Genomic DNA, 18,368 nt, shown 5'->3' on the forward strand with positions numbered 1-18,368 from the left:
GATCCTCCTGGGGGCCTTGAAAAAAATGACCACAAATTTTCCCGGGAAAATTGAATTTATATGCTTTTCTATGGGGTTGACCCATAATTTTCATGTCAAAACGGGGGAAGGGGGGGCCTGAAATTTTTGAGGTCTGTAAAGGCGGGCCCGAAAAATTTTCGCGATGAAATTTGTTGGCACCAGGCCCCCCTAACAAGTGTTTGTGAACGGTCCCTTAGACTATTGGGTTTTGGTCGAAATGGTAAATAGAAGCAAATGGTTATTGTACCAAATGATAATGGGACCAAGTGGATGTAGTAAAATCTAACAAATTCTCACACATCAAATTTAATTTATTAGGGATTCATTCATGAAAACCACGCTTATACCAGAACATTTTGTGATATTATACTATTTCTTCCTCACGTAAATCAGCCGGTCCTAAACGCTGGGCCATATCGCCGTTGTTTAGTCTCAAACAATCAAGCGCGCCGTTAGGTGGCGCGTATGTATAGGCATATATGAATGTAAATTATTGACCAAATACAGCCAAAAATGGGATATTTGGACATTAAAAAGTCACTTCTAGGTAAAAACTTGTACTCAGTTGTTATTAATAATCTACATACTGATGTTATATAATATTTTCTTTCTGAATAATACAGATTATAAATAGTATTAGACAATATTAATATGCTCATTTTGATTTTGTTGATTTACGAACTAATGCAAAATGCAATATTTTAAAGACCCCTTCAAAAAAATTGGAACAAGATACCACCATAGAGAAAGCATTTTTCTATAGGTAAAGGATGGGAAATGTTTATCTAAAAAGGTTATATCAAACTCAGCCTGAATAAAGGCAATAATTAAGTTTGAAATTAGGTAAAATTTGCATTTTTTCTCATTTTCGACATTTTGAAAATATGGCTATATTGAGTTTATGAAAAATCCACCTTAATGACATTGCTGGCTTCTGCAAATTTGTGAGGAGATTCACCAATATATGTATTTTTAATACCAATTTGTTTGGGACCTGTTGAATTGTGGAGTTTCCTACAATATTTCCTGGAAATGCGGTGAAAAACTGCTTTTTAAAACATATTTTAGGTGATTTTGGAGCGATTTTTAGGGGGTGGTCATATTTGTTAACGGGGGCTACAGAGAATTTAGTGTCGTGATTGAAAAGTGTTATCAAAACCTATCAATGTCCCAAAATATTATTGATGGCGGCCGACCTTCATCTTTCACGTCTGCAGGAAATTAGAAAATATGCCACTTAACAGTTCAAGTAAATTTAATAAATCAAATGCTATCTACTTGAAGTGTATGTAGCTGGGATGAAAAGCCAACTATCAATTGACAATTTTGACCTTTCATATATAGATTTTTCCCCAAAAGACCTAAATTTTGTTGGGGAACAATCTATATCTTCAATAGGAAAGGTCAAAATTTTCATATGATTGACGGCTTTTCGTCCCAGCTACATACACTTTAAGTATATCATTAGATTTATAGAATTTACTTCGAGGACTGTTTCAAAAATATCAATTTTAATCTCGAATTTTCAAAATATTTGATACCGTACTAGAAGGACATTCCTCGTATTCAAATCAAAATGCAATTAGATATGTCTGATGTGCTCTCAGGCTCTTAAGCTTAATTACGGTACCGTAAAGTGGGGTGACTTTGGACAGTGGGGTGACTTTGGACACGCATATAGGACAGGGTTGCTTGATATAAATCACAATTTTTCCAAAAATTATTTATTTAAATTTAAATCAATGATTTTTTAGAAAAAAATTCTTGATTTAAATTGAGCAACCCTGTCCAATATGCGTGTCCAAAGTCACCCCATTGTCCAAAGTCACCACACTTTACGGTATAAGATTTGACCTCAGTTAACCTTTGACCTGACCCCTGCAAAGTGTTCCAACATATCCCCCCTGCACATTAATTTTTTTGTCACCGAGTTTGAGCCTCGTACCCCTTACAGATGTCCAAAAATGCATTTCTAAAATTTGACCTCTGCATGACCTTTGAACTCACTGACCCCTGCAAAATGTTCCCTGGTCATGAGATTTGCTGTCACTGAGTTTGAGTCCAGAAGAAGAAATTATAAGATTTGACCCAAGATAACCTTTGACCTGACCCCTGCAAAGTGTTCAATATATTCCCCTGGTCATTCAGTTTGTTGTCACAGAGTTTGAGTCCCGTACCCCTTACAGATGTACAGAAAATGCATTTCTAAAATTTGACCTTTGACCTGACCCCTGTAAAATGTTCCCCTGGTCATGAGATTTGTTGTCACCGAGTTTGAGCCCCATACCCATTACGGATGTCGAGATAATGCAATTGTGAGATTTTACCCCCTTAATGACCTTTGACCCCATTTCTTTGTACAACTTTTAGACACTGGCTAAGGTGATGCAGGTATGCAAGTGACGTCATTGTATTATGTAATTTGTGGAAGATGAAGCATTTTGAGTGAAAATTTTGGCCATAAATGACCTATGACCTTTGACCCCGAGTTGGACACTGGCCTAGAGCATATGGCTATGGCTCGTTATAGGTTTAACAGAAGAAAGAAAGAAAGAAGAAGAACTGACCAAAAACAGTACAATCTTCAATTTGCGATTGTAATGACCTAGCACATGAGCATTGCTGCACGATATGACTAGGGCTAGGCCTAGGGGCCTAGTTTCATAATTATATACAATAAACATTTGCATTTCCCCCAGGTAGTCAGGCTCACATCACACACTATACTAGGTGGCGCTATTCGTCCATAGGGAAGTGGAATGTGCCTGTACAGTCCAAAAATGGCTTTACTGTGGGGCTCAATGGAAAAAATTACTAAAAATTAATTTTGACAACCAAAACCTAAGTGATGTTGACTTATGTTGGTACTGGCATGATACTGGATTCATAAACTATCACATAGTGCAATCCATGTTCCACCAAGTCGACACTCGATTTAGCTCAAAAGCAATTTGTGTGTAAATCAAGACCATCCAAAACAGCTTTCTTACAGTAAAGAATAGGAGGTCATCTGGGGTCACATACAGTAGTGTGCATTGTACATGTGCCTGCTGTCACAATTTCACACACACAATTTTGGGCAATTTGATGACACTATTTTTGTCTGTAACTTCAAAAGTATAATATATGCACTAGAAACATGATTGACCCCTTATTGTTTAGGTAATTTAATTCTCTTTCAAATGAAAGAACTTTCAGCTAAAAATATTGAACTTCAAAATTTTATGAACATCCCTACCCCAGGCCCGTAGCCAGCACCCCCCCAAATGCCAAAGGCCCAAAAAGTTCCTTTTTTTACCCAAAAGTCACTGTTTCGTGTCTGTCGAATGGTGCATTCATGATTGTACAGCATGCATGTCATGTGCAGCAGGCATGTAATTTAACTGCTCAGTAAGCTTAACTATTTTAACATATCATGATGATACAAAATGGAAAACCAAGTTGAAATATACATCCAGCAATGTGTCCAAAAGTCAAGTAGACCTTTAAAGAAAATTTAAATGTTTACTAACCTGTTTTATTTGCAAATTTAGGCCTCAAGTTCATGTTCGTCACACGTTATGCACGTACGCGTACAACTCCTTTTCTGATGTTGGGCAATATCCGTTCTGGAAAAGTGTTGGGCGAAAGCGATACTACTACAATTTTAATCCAAAATTTTTTTAACTTTTGAATGTCCAAACATGGTGATCTAGGATTAGAAACATGTTTTTAGGTCAAAATGCGACCAGAACTAACGAATATCCAAAAAATTGAATTTCTTTTTCAACATGTTTCATAGGCCTATGCCGACTAGCCTACAACTCTAGCGTGATACAGAATTCACTGCTTGCCTATCCAGATCCAAATCCAGATCCTACATCAAGTTCAAATAAACGGATGTATACACATTCAAGGCATTATGTCATTGATTGATGCGCCATCCCGCTCGTGGCAGTGGCATCAGTTTTGCACTCGCGTGTGCGTAGGCCTACCCATAAACACTTGTGAAGGCACGTGCGTACTCACAAACACTTGTGCACGCGCGTACGTACCTTCAATAATGTGCAAATGTGCGTGCGTACCTATAAACACTTGTGAACGCGAGTGTGCACTTGCAAACACTTGCGAACTCGCATGCGTACCCGTAATAACTTTCGCGTACCCATAAACACTTGCGAACGGGCATGCGTACTCGAAAACACTTGCAAACTCGATTGCGTAACGTACGCGCGTGCGTACCCGCAATAACTTTCGAACACAAGTGCGTACCCATAAACACTTGCGCATGCATGTGCGTACCCATAAACACTTGCGCATACGCTTACGTACTTGCAAACACTTGCGAACGTGCATGCGTACGCATAAACACTTGAGAACGAGTGTATTCACGCAAACACTTGCGAACGTGCGTGCGTATACTCCCAAACACTTGAGAACGGGCATGCGTACCCGCAACGTGCGTTTGTACTTGCAAACACTTGTGTATGCATTATGTGTACTTGCAAACACTTGCGAACGCGCGTGCGTACCCGCAATAACTTGCAAACGCATATGCGTACCTATAAAGACTTGAACATGTGCATGCGTACCCATAAACAATTGCGCACGCGCGTGCGTATTCGCAAACACTTGCGAACGTGTGTGCGTACCGGCAATGTACGCAAGCGTACCCATGAACACTTGTAAACATGAGTGCGTAGTCGCAAACATTTGCGAACGCTTGTTAACACAATTGTGCACGCGTGTACGTACCCACCCACAATATCTTGCAAACGTGCGGTATTATAGGCCTACCTATAAACACTTGCCGTCCCCATGAAAAAAAATTAGAGAGGCGTGCCCCCCCTAACTCTCCCCTGCTTTCTCCGACTATGATCGACAACATAGGCCTATGATGCGGCCGGCCCACCCACTCTCGCACCCGGTTGCCTCCCGCGTATGGGTGCCGACCTCGAGGTGCCGACCTCGTAGCTAATGACGCCGGCTATGCCGCCACGGCGATACCCGGGCAATACCCCGGGGCGATATGATCGGGTTAGTAAAATTGTTAGAACATATGCGAATAGGCATATTAGGGACCGATCACAAACACTTGTTAGGGGGGCTGATGCAAAAAAAGCATCGCGAAAGTTTTTCGTCCCCTTTCAGATCTCTAAAAATTCAGCCTCCCCCCTTTGACATGAAAATTATGGGTCAATCCCATAGAAAATCATATAAACTAAATTTTCCTGGGAAAATTGTTGGTCATTTTTCAAGGCCCCTCCTCTACCCCTAGGAGGGTCCAAACTAAAGCCCCTTCCCACCCTTTTACATCAGCCCCCCTCCCCCCTAACAAGTGTTTGTGAACGTCTCTTGCTCTTGTCTCTTGCACCAACTTCACCATGTTGTAGGAATTCCCATATCAACATCAGCCCGCCAATTGAGCGGCGACGGGGCCGTATAGCATACCCCGTACCACCCGGTGTTTTCGCGTAAGTATTTGAGGTAGTGCACGCCGCGCGCGCCACTTGAAGAAGGGAACGGAAGTTCGGTTGCGGTCTGGATATATAGAAAAACTTGGGTAAAATTTCAATGCTATCGACCTTTAAACATGTATTATACTAGGCATATGCAAATTATGCATATTTCGTCCTAATAATATTTTATGTAAGGTCATTAAGTTGTGCATTGAAACATTGGTTGAAATCAGGTTGAAATTTCAACGTTGTATCAACGTTGAAGTTTCAACCTGATTTCAACCTCCTTAATTTTTGCATTGAAAGTTGGTTGAAACATGGTTGAAATCAGGTTGAAATTTCAACGTTGTATCGACGTTGAAATTTCAACCTGATTTCAACCAATCTCTAGGTTGAAATCGGGTTGAAATCAGGTTAGGTTAAATTTCGACGTTGTATCAACGTTGATACAACGTCGAAATCCTAACCTGTGCCCACTGGGTAGACCACCAAGAGCATAAAGAAACATTTGAGCGACGGTACGAACAAGGTTGCTGACTTCTATTTAGAATTGGTAGTCAACAAATTGCTCATACCGAGCGCCAAATTTATTTCCATCGTTTGAGAAATAGCGGTATTGAACGAAATCCTGCACCAACTCACGGCTGTGAACGAAGTCATCGGGTATCGTTTCAAGCGTTGTGAAGTGAATTGAGCATATTCGAACTCATACTAAGCAGTGTCCAGTGCCAGCGAAGTGATGTTTGAATTCATACTATAGTACGGCACCTGTTACTTGCCGCCTCTCGTTTCTTCGCCCATAGAGCTGGAGTATCGCTTCGTCGGTCGAGCAGCACTACCTTTTGGAATTTGGACAGCTGTAACATCTCATAGCACTGCTTAGTATGAATTCATACATAACATTGCTAGGATATTTTGGTCACACTATGCTTAATTATCTGGTCATCGGCATAAACACCTCTTAAATGTAAGTCACTCACCCTGTCACGTTCCTTAACATCCCTTGGCTGTTGCGTATCCATGGTTAGTAGATCTTAGATGGAACGTTTGTGCATTTACCTATTTTACTATTTTGCATACACGAGCACGAAAATCATCACAGTTTCTGTAAGGAAATAAGTTGAATTCTGCAATGGGCCTGTTCTTGCTGAAAGTTTAAAGGCTTCTGATTGTCTTCAAACTTTGTCCATCCTTTTGTTTATTCTATTTTTCCTTCATTCTGATTGGTCTAATACTACTGCTTTCTGATTGGCGCAATTTGTCGTCTGCGGCAAATTTAGTCTTTTAATCACGCTCACTATGGGCTATTCCATTTAAATTCTAATGGGCTATTCCATTAACACATTAGCAGCTCCATTTAAAACTCATCCTCCCTTAGTGGAAGATTCAGGTTGGATCTTTCGCAGAGGGTATATGAAATTTAAATGGAGTTGCCTAATGTGCTCATTCCATTTGAAATTCATACTCCCCCTGTGGCAGTATTTCCAAAATCTTCCATAGGGGTAGTGTGGATTTTAAATGGAATTGCCAAATTGGCACTTTCTTGCCGTTGGTGGGGTAAATGACGAATTGGACCAATCAGAATGAAGGAAAAAATAGTATAAAAAGGAGGTAAAAGTGCGAAGACAATCAAAAGTCTCTACGAATTCAGCGAGAATACATCTATTGCAGAATTAACGAAACTAGTTAAGAACGATACCAAGTGGGTACACCTGACGTTAAAATCATTTTGAAATTTCAACATTTGAAATCAATTTCGACTAAAATCAGGTTGAAATCAGGTTAGGTTGAAACTTCGACGTTGTATCAACTTTGATTCAACGTCGAAATCCCAACCTGTGCCTGTAACCTTCGAATGGAATCACATGGTACTTACTCAACAGCAAACTGGCCCGGCGATGTATGACGAATTTTTTGACGAGAATCAAACTCTCGACGATGAACTCGACATGGCCCTTTAGCAGGTTCCCAACTCTCCCGGGCAACTCTCCCAGTGGTTCGAACTCGGAAAAACAAATAGCTGCAACGGATTCCGTCATGGCAAATACCTGCAGCTATATGGATGTGCACGAAGGTGTCAATCCAGCTATACAGATGGCGGAAGAATGATTTGGAAGAACTCGTTAAAGATCGGACCGCAGCCTGAAGTAATGGTGGAAAGTTACAAAACAATCTCCGGCAAATAGTGCACGGAGGATTCGACAGGTTCCCGCATCTCATGTTCGTCGAAGCCGAGAAAGGAGGGTGGAAGAACTCGTTAAAGAATTGATCGGACCGCAGCCAGAAATAATGGTTGAAAGTTACAAAGCACCTCCCGCAAATCGTAAACTATTTAAATGGTAAGATAAGCGGAGGTTTCGACAGAATCCTGCATCTCATGTTCGTCGAAGCCGAGGAAGAAGCTCGCACTCTACTTCAAACTCACTTACGAAAGAGCGTGATGAAACATTTGAGCGACGAACAATTGCGTGCCGACGCCTTAAGTCGGTAGTGAACAAACTGATCATATTGTCTCACCCCAGCGCCAAGCTACGCGTACGAGATTCAGATGGCGGTATCTATACCCGTCGGTCTAGAGGACACCAACGGAGCCGAAGTGGTGAAGTTGATCGGTCGAGAAAGCAGCAACTCAGTTCAGATGCAATTATTTCCATACATAATGTCGGTTAGTTTCGGGTCTATGCAAGACAAAGTAGCCATCGCACACCTCGACGAACAACTGAAAATGTTCTTTGAGGACGAATGCCAACTTCCAAAACTGCTAGGACGGACAGACTGTAAAGTAGCTTTCCCGCTTAAAAAATTTTGGAATTTCGTTCGAACTAGGAACGTGGAAACTCGCCGTTGATAATACGCACATCTCTCAAAATGCCAGCCGCCAATAAAGTGTCCAATAAAACAATTACCGTCAAGAGCGACATGCAACACGACGTAATCGTGGAAGACAGTCTTGTCGGATGAGTGGCCAGATTCGTCAGCGCCTGCTTTCCAGGACTTGCAATTTGCAATTAGGAAGTGTCGCTCCGAAGAAACAGCTGGATAACGAATACTCCGATGATGCGACGGACGAAGTATGCTCATCAGCGTTATCAGTTGATGAAGACCATCAAAGACGAAACGTAGCACTTGAAAAACAGCTCGACGATGCTAAGAAGATCATAGAAACATTTCCTCTTTTAAACAGCACTTTGTGCCATCAGAAAAATCTTCATCTTCTTGTAGCTGTGTTTCCTTTTGCTATTTCAATTTTAAATTTTGATGCATAGATTTTGAGTTATCATCTCATAATAAAGGGGGTTAGTTCTTTTTGGTAGATGTTAACATTTCTGTATTTTTTAGATATTTGAAAATATAAAAAATTGTGGTCAAAGTCATCAAAGAAAAGTGTTAGCACAGCATTAGACCAAACGAGATTTAATAATACTTTTCAAATACCAAAGTTCGAATTAAATTCCCATTTCTTTAAAATTTTGCCTCATTTTACTTTTGCCTCAATTTTATTTGGATCCACCAAAAGGGCTCGCGACCTTCTCACAAATCCAGTGAGACGGTCCATTCTCAACTTAGGGCATGGACCCTATCGAATTTAGTAAACAAAATCTGTCCATCAATCTGTCCTGCCATTTCTATGATGTTATTTGCATCGTTGAGCTGTTTTTCAAGTGATATGTTTCGCCTTTGATGGTCTTCATCAAATGACGATGCTGATGAGCGTACTTCGAATTTTCACCGTATTCTACAACCAGCTGTTTCTTCGGGCGTCATTTCACAATTGCAAATTGGTCACGTTAGACTCATTCACCCCTTGCGCCGATTGTGGTGATGTTAGAAAGAAGTCCTGGGTACCAGGCGTTGGCGAATCTGGCGACTCCTCTTCGTCTTCCGCGATTACTTTAGTGGCGGGTGGCATTTTTAGTGATGTGCGTATTGTCAACGGCTCGAACGCTTCAACTCGTATCCACGTTCCTAGTTCGAAAGAGAACATGTGACAAAATGTTTGACTGGAAACTACTTTGCAGTCCGTCCGTCCTAGCAGGATTGGATATTGGCATTCTTCCTAGAAGAACATTTTCAGTTCGTCGAGGTCTGCGATGGTTACGATGTCATGCATAGACCCAAATCTAACCGACATTACGTACGGAAATAATTGCACCTGAACAGAGTTGCCGCTTTCTCGACCGACCAGTTGGTGCATACGACCGAATAGGATAGATACCGCCATCTGAATCTCGTTCGCGTAGTTGTCTGTCTTGCTGTACGGAATAGGTACTTTGGTACGATAATAATTAAGTCCGGCCATCACTGATATGTCCAAAGGTTTTTGATATTGATTATTTTTCACACATAATGTAAGCGAATTTGACGCAGGGTGAGATGGTATAGGCAGTTTGTTTACTACTGACTGAAGGCGTCGGTACGCTTGTTCGTCGTTCAAATGTTTCATCACGCTATTTTCTAAGCGAGTTTGAAGTAGAGTGCGCGATTCTTTCGGGTTACACGCTACGACTGTCCAAATCATCCACTGTCCCTATAGCTGGATTGACTCCTTTGTGCACATCCATGTAGCTGCAGGTATTTGCCATGAAGGGATGCGGTGAAACCATATGTTTCTCCGAGTTCGCGCTGCTGGAAGAGTTGGGAACGTCCGAGAGTGCTATGTCCAAAAATTCGTCATACATCGCCTGGGCCAGTTTGCTGTTGAGTAAAGACATCCCACCATGCGGTTACATTCGAAGGTTACCGTTCTTGACTAGTTTAATTAATTCTGCAATAAATCTGTTGTTGCTGAATTATTAGAGACTTTAATTGTCTTCATACTTTTCCTTCGTTTTATTCTATTTATTCCTGCTTTCTGATTGGTTCACCTTTTCGTTCACCCCACCAACGGCAAGAAAGTGGCAATTAGGGCGCCAAGCGCCTGTCGATGAGCGTAGTTAAAAGATTTAAATTTCCCGCCGACGACGAATTGGACCAATCAGAAAGCAGGGAATAATAGCACATACGATCACAGAGTATTTGACTAATCAAAATGAAGAAAAAAATATAATAGAAAGAGAGAACAGATCTATTTATTTTTTCCGTACTGAAATTATGATGATTCTCGTGTATAAAAAACATTTAAATATAATGCAAAATATTATATTTAAAGCAGAAGCGTCATATTCGTTTATTCCATCTAAGATCTACAAACCATGGATACTCAACAGCTAAGGAATGTTATAGAACGTGACAGGATGGGTGACTTGCATTTTAGAGGTGTTTATGCTGCTGACCAGATAATTAGGCAAAGAGTGACAAAATATCCTAGCGGGTATATCATTAACACGGATCCTATCACCAAAGTTGGACAACATTGGGTGGCTGTATTTATAGATGAAAGTGGGAAAGCAGAATTTTTTTGTTCATACGGATACCCACCTGAAACGTACAAGTTTGATAAATGGATCGCCAAAAATTCATCTTCTTGGTCCTTCAACGAAAAACGTCTGCAAGGCTACTCCAGCGTGTGTGGACATTATTGCTTGTTTTATCTTCTTCACCGTTTTCGAACAGGTCCTTTGTCATCATTGCAAGATATGTTTACAAGTGATTATACTTCAAACGACAGTTTCGTTAGTGATTACATTGTCAATAACTTCAACTATTCCGACGCCCTCATAACAATGGATCATCTGACAGAACATTTCAGTCAGCTCTCTTTATCAAACTGTTAAAGTCCGTAGAGTTCCGGATTTCATCGGTAAATTCAAGAATGACGGTGAGTGACTTTAGTTTGAGCATCAAAGATTGAATATGACATGGATTTTAAACGAATTATTCCAAACTGTGGTGGAAACCGGAGATGCAAATCTTAATGTTCCCGCATTTTTCCTTTATGAAGTGCAATGGTGTAACAGATATAGTTTAAACTTAGATGTGGATAGGACTGCTCGTTTTGATTTTTATGGCGAAAGTGTTCATTAATGTAAAAAAACAATTGCAATTAAAGTGGGAACTTACAAGATATGTGTTATTTTATTTTGAAGCGTGTAACATATTGTGTATGGTTCGGATGGGTGTCAATACAGCGCAGAAGAAAGTTTAAGTTCATCATGTTCATAGTCGCAACTAACCGATGTCACGTAAATAGGTTGACGAAGCGATACACGTACACAGCATTATTTTGTCTAAAGGCGGCAGGCGCAAGCTCATATGCGTTCTCTGCGACGAACAGCCCGAATAGCGCACAACGACAAGAAGAGCAAAAACCTCCCCGCAAATCATCCGTCGACGGCATTACCCAAAATCATTTCCATTGTCTATGAAATGAAAGCCTTGAACCAATATTATCTGCCTTGTTGTTCGGAATGGGTACCTTTGTACGGAGAAAATTCAGTCCGGTCCTCTTAGCTTTAGACTTGCGGTGTGGTTTCGTATTTTCCGTCACCGGTATGAACGGAAGAGATAAAGAATTCGAGAGAAAGAGAGTGTCACATTGGTATTGCGTCGTAAGACGTCATTTTATGGAAAGGTCCGTTTTACGTTGAGTCTTCCAGCGAACTAGTCTCGTTGTTGAGTATGATGTTGTTATTGTTCAAGTCGGTCGTCTTCAAATCGTTTTAGTTTTTCTTGTATGTAGTGTTCTGTTCGTTGTTACTAAGCCTCTTAGAACGGTGCGAATTCGGAGAGTTATGCTATACTTACCGCAAATCGTAAAGTGTTTTATTGGGAAGACGACCAGATGTGTCTACAAAAGTCGTAGCGCATGCACTATGATCGCAATGACGAAACAGGTAAAATAAAACTATGAATATCGAGCAATGTGATTAGTAAATTCATATTATTACGTTACGTCGCGTCGGTTGTTTGTTGCGTAGTAGACACGATGAAGACTTGCCTCGAACCCGTTCGATGTGTCTTTTATTATGGGGCGATCGCAGGTTGGTCGCATCATTATCGCATCGAGTGTTAATTGCTTAGACCGAGTGAAAAGATTTTTTTACATTTTTTTATTTACCGTTGTTCGCCAATGAAGAGGTCATCCAAGCGGAGCTCTGCTTTATATAAGGGAGCGTATCGTCCTAAAATAGTAATATCATTCTTCGATCTTGCCGTCGCTTGTGAAATATAGCTTTGTAAATGTAGCACAGTGATAGACAAATTTCAATAGAAATTTCAAGTCACAGACAAATTGAAGTCGGAGTGGCTTTGTGACATGAGAAGTTCCCAGAGAAATGTAATATGGGCATGTTTTAAAATTCTGCGTCCACCGATCAACCAAGCAACACAGATTGGTCAAACCCTTTTAAGAATGCTAACAAACTTGATTATGACAATTGAAGAAACAATGTCATAAATAACTCTTCTCTTCTCTTTAAAATTCAAAGCTCGCTCTCTTTAGATTTGGAAGGAAGGAAAAAGTCATGGTTAGACAAAAACACGGAGGAATCACTTGATCACTTTCTATTCAATTGTACAAGTCTGGACTACACAAATAAAAACTTTGAAACTACTACTACTATTACCATATCGTAAACACCTAGCTACTATAATACATACTCCTATTATCTGTGAAATCAAAATCTTCGATCAAACGTATTATTCTTTTATTTAACTTTGCTTTTTTTCATCAGCTTTTATTATATATAATTATAATAGTTTGTATTAATTATTTCGTTCTCTTCTTTTATCTCCTTGCAGGTACTACAATAGCGAGAACCAGAACAACGTCTCATCCATCTAACAAAACTAAAACCAAGTCCGTGAAACGAGGTGCCGAGATGACCAAAGCCAAACACAGAGGGGCGTTTGATCGAGTCCATGAAATTGTATATCCGAAGAACTTGGTGTCACGCGCTTCAGTAACGGAACTGAAAATCAATTCTTCTGTGGGTGATTTGGCGAAAGAAAGGGATAGGGGATATCCGACCATGAGATTTTCGCTCAGCAAGAAAAACTTCAACTACGCGATAAAAGAACTGCTCCAGGCACATACACTTCTTCCTCACATGACCGACTACAAGGGGCACTACAAAATGTCTGCCACAGATAGACTGCTCTTGCAAGAACATGTAGAAATATCAACGGTCGTCTCTCCAGATCACTCAGAACGAGAACCGCGGTGAGCTTGCAATTGGCATGAAATTGAACCGCCAACCACCGATTGGGCCACATTTGTTCGGAGGAACATCCATGTTCGCTACTCATAAAAAATACATTTCAATCATAAAAGAGGCATTGGGCTATTCCAGAAAATAGATACAAACCCCTTGCAAAATTGGACCACCTTCTCACTCTCGGCATGCCGTCTTCATGGTCTGGGAGTGGGAGCCAACGCAAATAGACGTTGGTACCGGTCCTACTTAGAATGGGCCACGTTGTTCCGTGTGTCGGTGGTGGGGACAGTGGTCCCTCTTTGCATTAGGTCTTTGGTTATTTTTAATTCCCCAGCACTTTGTTAATTTTATCTTTATTTGTGACCCAAATTTGGTTGCCTCTTTACTGTTTGTCACACTTTTTGTTAACCATATCTGTAAAGATATAGTTTCTTGTGTCATTCAGCTTTATTTTATTTGATTTGTTCTGCCAGTACTAGTAGCATTGTATCCCGTCATTTAAAACTTAGAGCTGGTCTCTACAATAAACATAGAACTAGTCTCTCTCCCTTGATACAGCCAGATCGACAGTGAACAGCGCACAGTGACATCGCCCCGATATCTTCATGGTAGAAATCGCCATGGTAGGTTGAATCCACAGCCACCCATGGCCATTTTATTCGGACCTTATGAGATGCATAATTAGCGAAGTGACCTGACTAAGGCTACTAACAATAGCCGGGGTAATTGATTTCTCGCTGTGTGAGTAAGCTTGTATACGACATTGCGGTCAATGGTTATACTGCCTCCACTTGAGTAGCGAGTGCCGCTATAGCCTGCTGCGCGCTGTAGTCCATACAGGACCAACGCAATATAAAATTAGAGTTTTGGTCAAATTTTGAGTTCAAAGCGCACGGCCAATTTTCAAAGCGCACGCTAACGACTATCATATCGTTTCAACACGTATTTTCAAGTGTATGAGACCACATCTGGTTTCTTGAGACGAAATCATTTACGGGAGATATTCATCATTTTCTAACCCAGTATCCGAAGATTTTCGTCTGATATCAAAATCGTGCATAGCAATTCACGTGTATCGATCCCGTGTATTCATTTTAGTGTCTCTGCTGCACCAAATAATTATTAGCAAGGCGATGTCGGTGTGCAGCGCCTTTGTTAAGGGTAGACGAGGTATTGTTGGTCGAAGCAACCTAAAAATCGATTTTCATTATCTAGATCAATATATTATTGAAAAATAACACCTTGATGTTTTGCAAAAGTTCATTCTGCAAATCTTATACTTTGCAAACTTGCTTAATTTATTGTTGTTAATGAGTTATGTACGTTTTACAAAAGTGTTGTTGTTTCAGCCCTCTTTACAACGTAACTCAAGAACCGCAGCACGTATAAAAGTATATCTGTGATATTTTAATTCTTCTACACACTCGCTATGAATTGAGCAATACAGTTTTTGCCAAAGCTCACTACCATTCGTAAGATGCTGGGAACTACCAAATCACAACAGTTTAAAATAATTAATAATCTTAAACCATACATTTAAATGAGGCTCATGAATAAGTAAGTAGCAGTTGTGCAATGCTCATGCGTTTTATATGCATAGTTTGGCTATGAATGAATACATCCTAAATCATAACATATTGAGAAATTCATTGATGATCATTATTGTATAACAATAAAATTAATAAGCGACAATTAAAGAAGAAAAATAGCAGCTCAGTGGGTGAAAAAGTAAGAATTTTGGTCATTTTTTTTAACAGAAAATATAAATGGTGATTTTAGCTTGCGACTCACTCATTCACATTGAATAAGTATATTACCAGTAAATGTCACTCCAATATTAAAGCAAGTTGACAGAGTGCCATGCTGCACTGGACGAAGGACAATCAATCTCCATAGTTCAGAGAATGCATCAGTGAAGCATGGGTTCGAGCCCCAAGCGGTTTCATCTTAAGTTTTAGACCATTGATTCTCGTTCCGTGTGGAATAGGGCTTATAGAGATATTTGGTTTTCACTGGATTTTTTCCTGTTTCTCCCCCAAAAAAAAAAAAAAAAAAGAAAGAAAGAAAGTATGATATTTAATTTAGTGCTAATATCGTTTGTGGTAGTGACTATTGTTTAAAAATTCGAAGTCAAGTTCTTTTTCTATGAAAGTTGTTCAATAGTCATCCCTGTGTTAATTAGCCTTGGATCAATCTATTGTGGAAAGTGCAGAAATCAAACTACCGGCAGTGAAATTGCACGTCAATTTCTTCAAAACTACCAGTCTCACCTAAAAGATTTTGCACGTATAGATGGGCAAAGGTTACTCTAGTATATCATCCTGGAAACGTTTGATATGACTGTAACTGTTAGTTGCCAGATCTGCTAGTCGTGACTGTAATAATCGAACATGTAATAAGAATATCGAAATTTTAATATTATTTTAAAATTTAAATTCAAGGTAGGATAAAGTGTACTTTTATTGTAGTTGTCTGATATTATCTAGTTTTGTAGCTTACTTTTGAGATACAAAGCATAAATGTTTCTTGGAAAAGTTGATAATATATTTTGTGTGACTTCTTCGCTAAGGCGACGAAAAAAAGAAACACTGTTCTACGGGCGGACGGACCTTTCAAGTAGGGTCGGTCGTTTTTTTTTTAAATGACGCCCAAAATCACCAAAATCTGTAAATAATTTGCAATTTAAGAAAAAAAAGTTCCTGAAATTTCCGAAATTTGGATCGGCATTCATTTGTACAGGAAATTCTTTTTTCCCAATTTGTTCAAAATGTGGGTCGGTCGGGCCCGTAGAACAGAGTTTTCTTTTTTCGTCGCCTAAGTGAACGATTTTATGGGCTCATTAATTGCAAGGTCTCACGCAGGTGGTGGCCGCATTGCATTCTCTAAATTCAGTGAATTTTCATCGTCAACGTGTAATTGAATGGGATTATTTTGAAATTTTAAAACGCTTGAAATATCACAAACAAATAGGCCTATGTTGATAAATAATATAAATACAAGCTAAAACCGTTGGGGTTCGATAATGAACCCCACAAAACTAACCGAGTATATGGAAAATGCCATACGACTGGGCGGTTTCACAAGTTGCCGGCTCGATCATGTCATCCGCCGCCTGGTCTCACGCTTTATAACAAAAGTCGCTGCTCACTGGCGTATTGTCTGGATAAAGAAAAGTTTTCTTTTCGAAACGGGTTTTTAGCTTTGTGTAAAATGTTTTTACCCCCAATAGATGTTGTGTCACATATTTACCGTTTTATACTTACACTTTGTTTAATAGTGTGACACACTTGTATCATTTTGGATCCATCCTTCGGTTCCCTGCTGGTCAGCTTGAATAGAATTTTCCAGTTTGTATACTTTATAATAAAAACATTGGAACTCGTTTTGAATATTACCATAATTATGTCGTCACTCACTCGTGAATAATGTTGATGAATACTGTTTTTTATATGAAACGTATATAATAACCATGTATGAAAGAAAAGAAATAAAAGCGTAGCATTATAATAATAATAATAAACGAAAAGAAAGAAAATGCACGCTAACAAATTATAAAAATCTTTCGAGCACCCAATGATTTGCATTAGACCACTTCTCGGGCGTATCGTCTTTGCGTTATCGCAACGTATCGTTCGAAAGCCGAGGTAGTGTGACTCCAATGTAGATTTATTGGTCACTGTTCGTAAACAAACTCGTCGCCTATTCATTTCCCCTTGCACTTAGCCGCGATACCCGCAATAGGAACAAGAATCCCGTGTTAGGGATGCATCATTAGACTTCAAGGGGGGGGGGTATGAAGTTTTGAAAAACAAAATTCCCCAACTGAGCAAAAAAAACACCTAACTGTGTATATATGCATGAAATTAAAAAAAAAAATTGCCGCCTTCGGCGGCGAATTTTTTCCACAACGTCCTAACCCCCCATTGAAGTCTAATGGTGCGTCCCTTAGTGTCTACACAAACCTTTGAAGCACTCTATCCACCGAATACTCAAACTCCTCGTGATATCGTATTTAAACCGATAAGCACACACGGCGGTGGTAGATCCAAGGACAATGAAAATTAGGATATGACAATTGCTCATTAGCAGGTGTAGGCCTACAATTTTTATTAAAATGATGTCGTGACCGTGCTAGAGGGCGCTAATAGTACCGGCAGTTATTGAATTCTAACAGACAGATATGTGGCAAACCACGATTTATCAGCATTTAAGGTGGCTGTGTACTCTCAGACATGCATGTAGTAAAAGTGCAATAACTTTGTAATTATTCGCGCAAGACATAAAAAAGTATACATTTTTATAAAGGCAAGACATCAATAAATCTTAATATAAATACAGATTTGGGGTAAAAACAACAATTATGAAGAAAATCACAAAAAGTGAGTTTTTGGCAATATTTGTTAGGTACATCATAACAAAAAACACTCTTTCCAAAATATTTTATTTTGTTTTTAGCTCAATCTTGAGGCTCCATTCCAAAAACGGTTTTTTATTTTCTTGATATTGGCCTTAGTTTTTGAGATATTGACCATATAAGGCATCAAATTGAACTTTTAAAAAATCACTAACGCCTATTTGCACAAAATGATGCCTAAAATCGGAAATAGACCAAAATATAAAAAAATGAGAAAACCGTTTCTTGAGTCGATCATGCTTTTACGATGATCATAATTGCTTACCTATAGATGCTGTATTTATTGAGTTATCGTGTACCTAAATCGTCATTTTACCGAGAAAATGAACATTGAAATAATTGCCGTTAAAGTTTAAAGTGGTCACATTTTGCCCTTTCATCGAATCTCACAGGAGAATG

General features: G+C 39.5%; 1 protein-coding gene across 1 annotated transcript in view; it reads left to right on the forward strand.

Moving 5' to 3' along the window:
- LOC140136010 (uncharacterized) overlaps positions 1–15,579 on the forward strand; it is a 117,141-nt gene extending 101,562 nt beyond the window's left edge. Inside the window, exon 20 of the mRNA XM_072157719.1 lies at positions 13,140–15,579. The gene's annotated coding sequence lies outside the window, so the exon portion shown is untranslated. The remainder of the gene's footprint in view (positions 1–13,139) is intronic.
- Positions 15,580–18,368: the final 2,789 nt, after the last annotated feature.

The sequence above is a fragment of the Amphiura filiformis genome, chromosome 16, assembly GCF_039555335.1.
Source record: "Amphiura filiformis chromosome 16, Afil_fr2py, whole genome shotgun sequence".
NCBI classification, from domain to species: Eukaryota; Metazoa; Echinodermata; class Ophiuroidea; order Amphilepidida; family Amphiuridae; genus Amphiura; species Amphiura filiformis.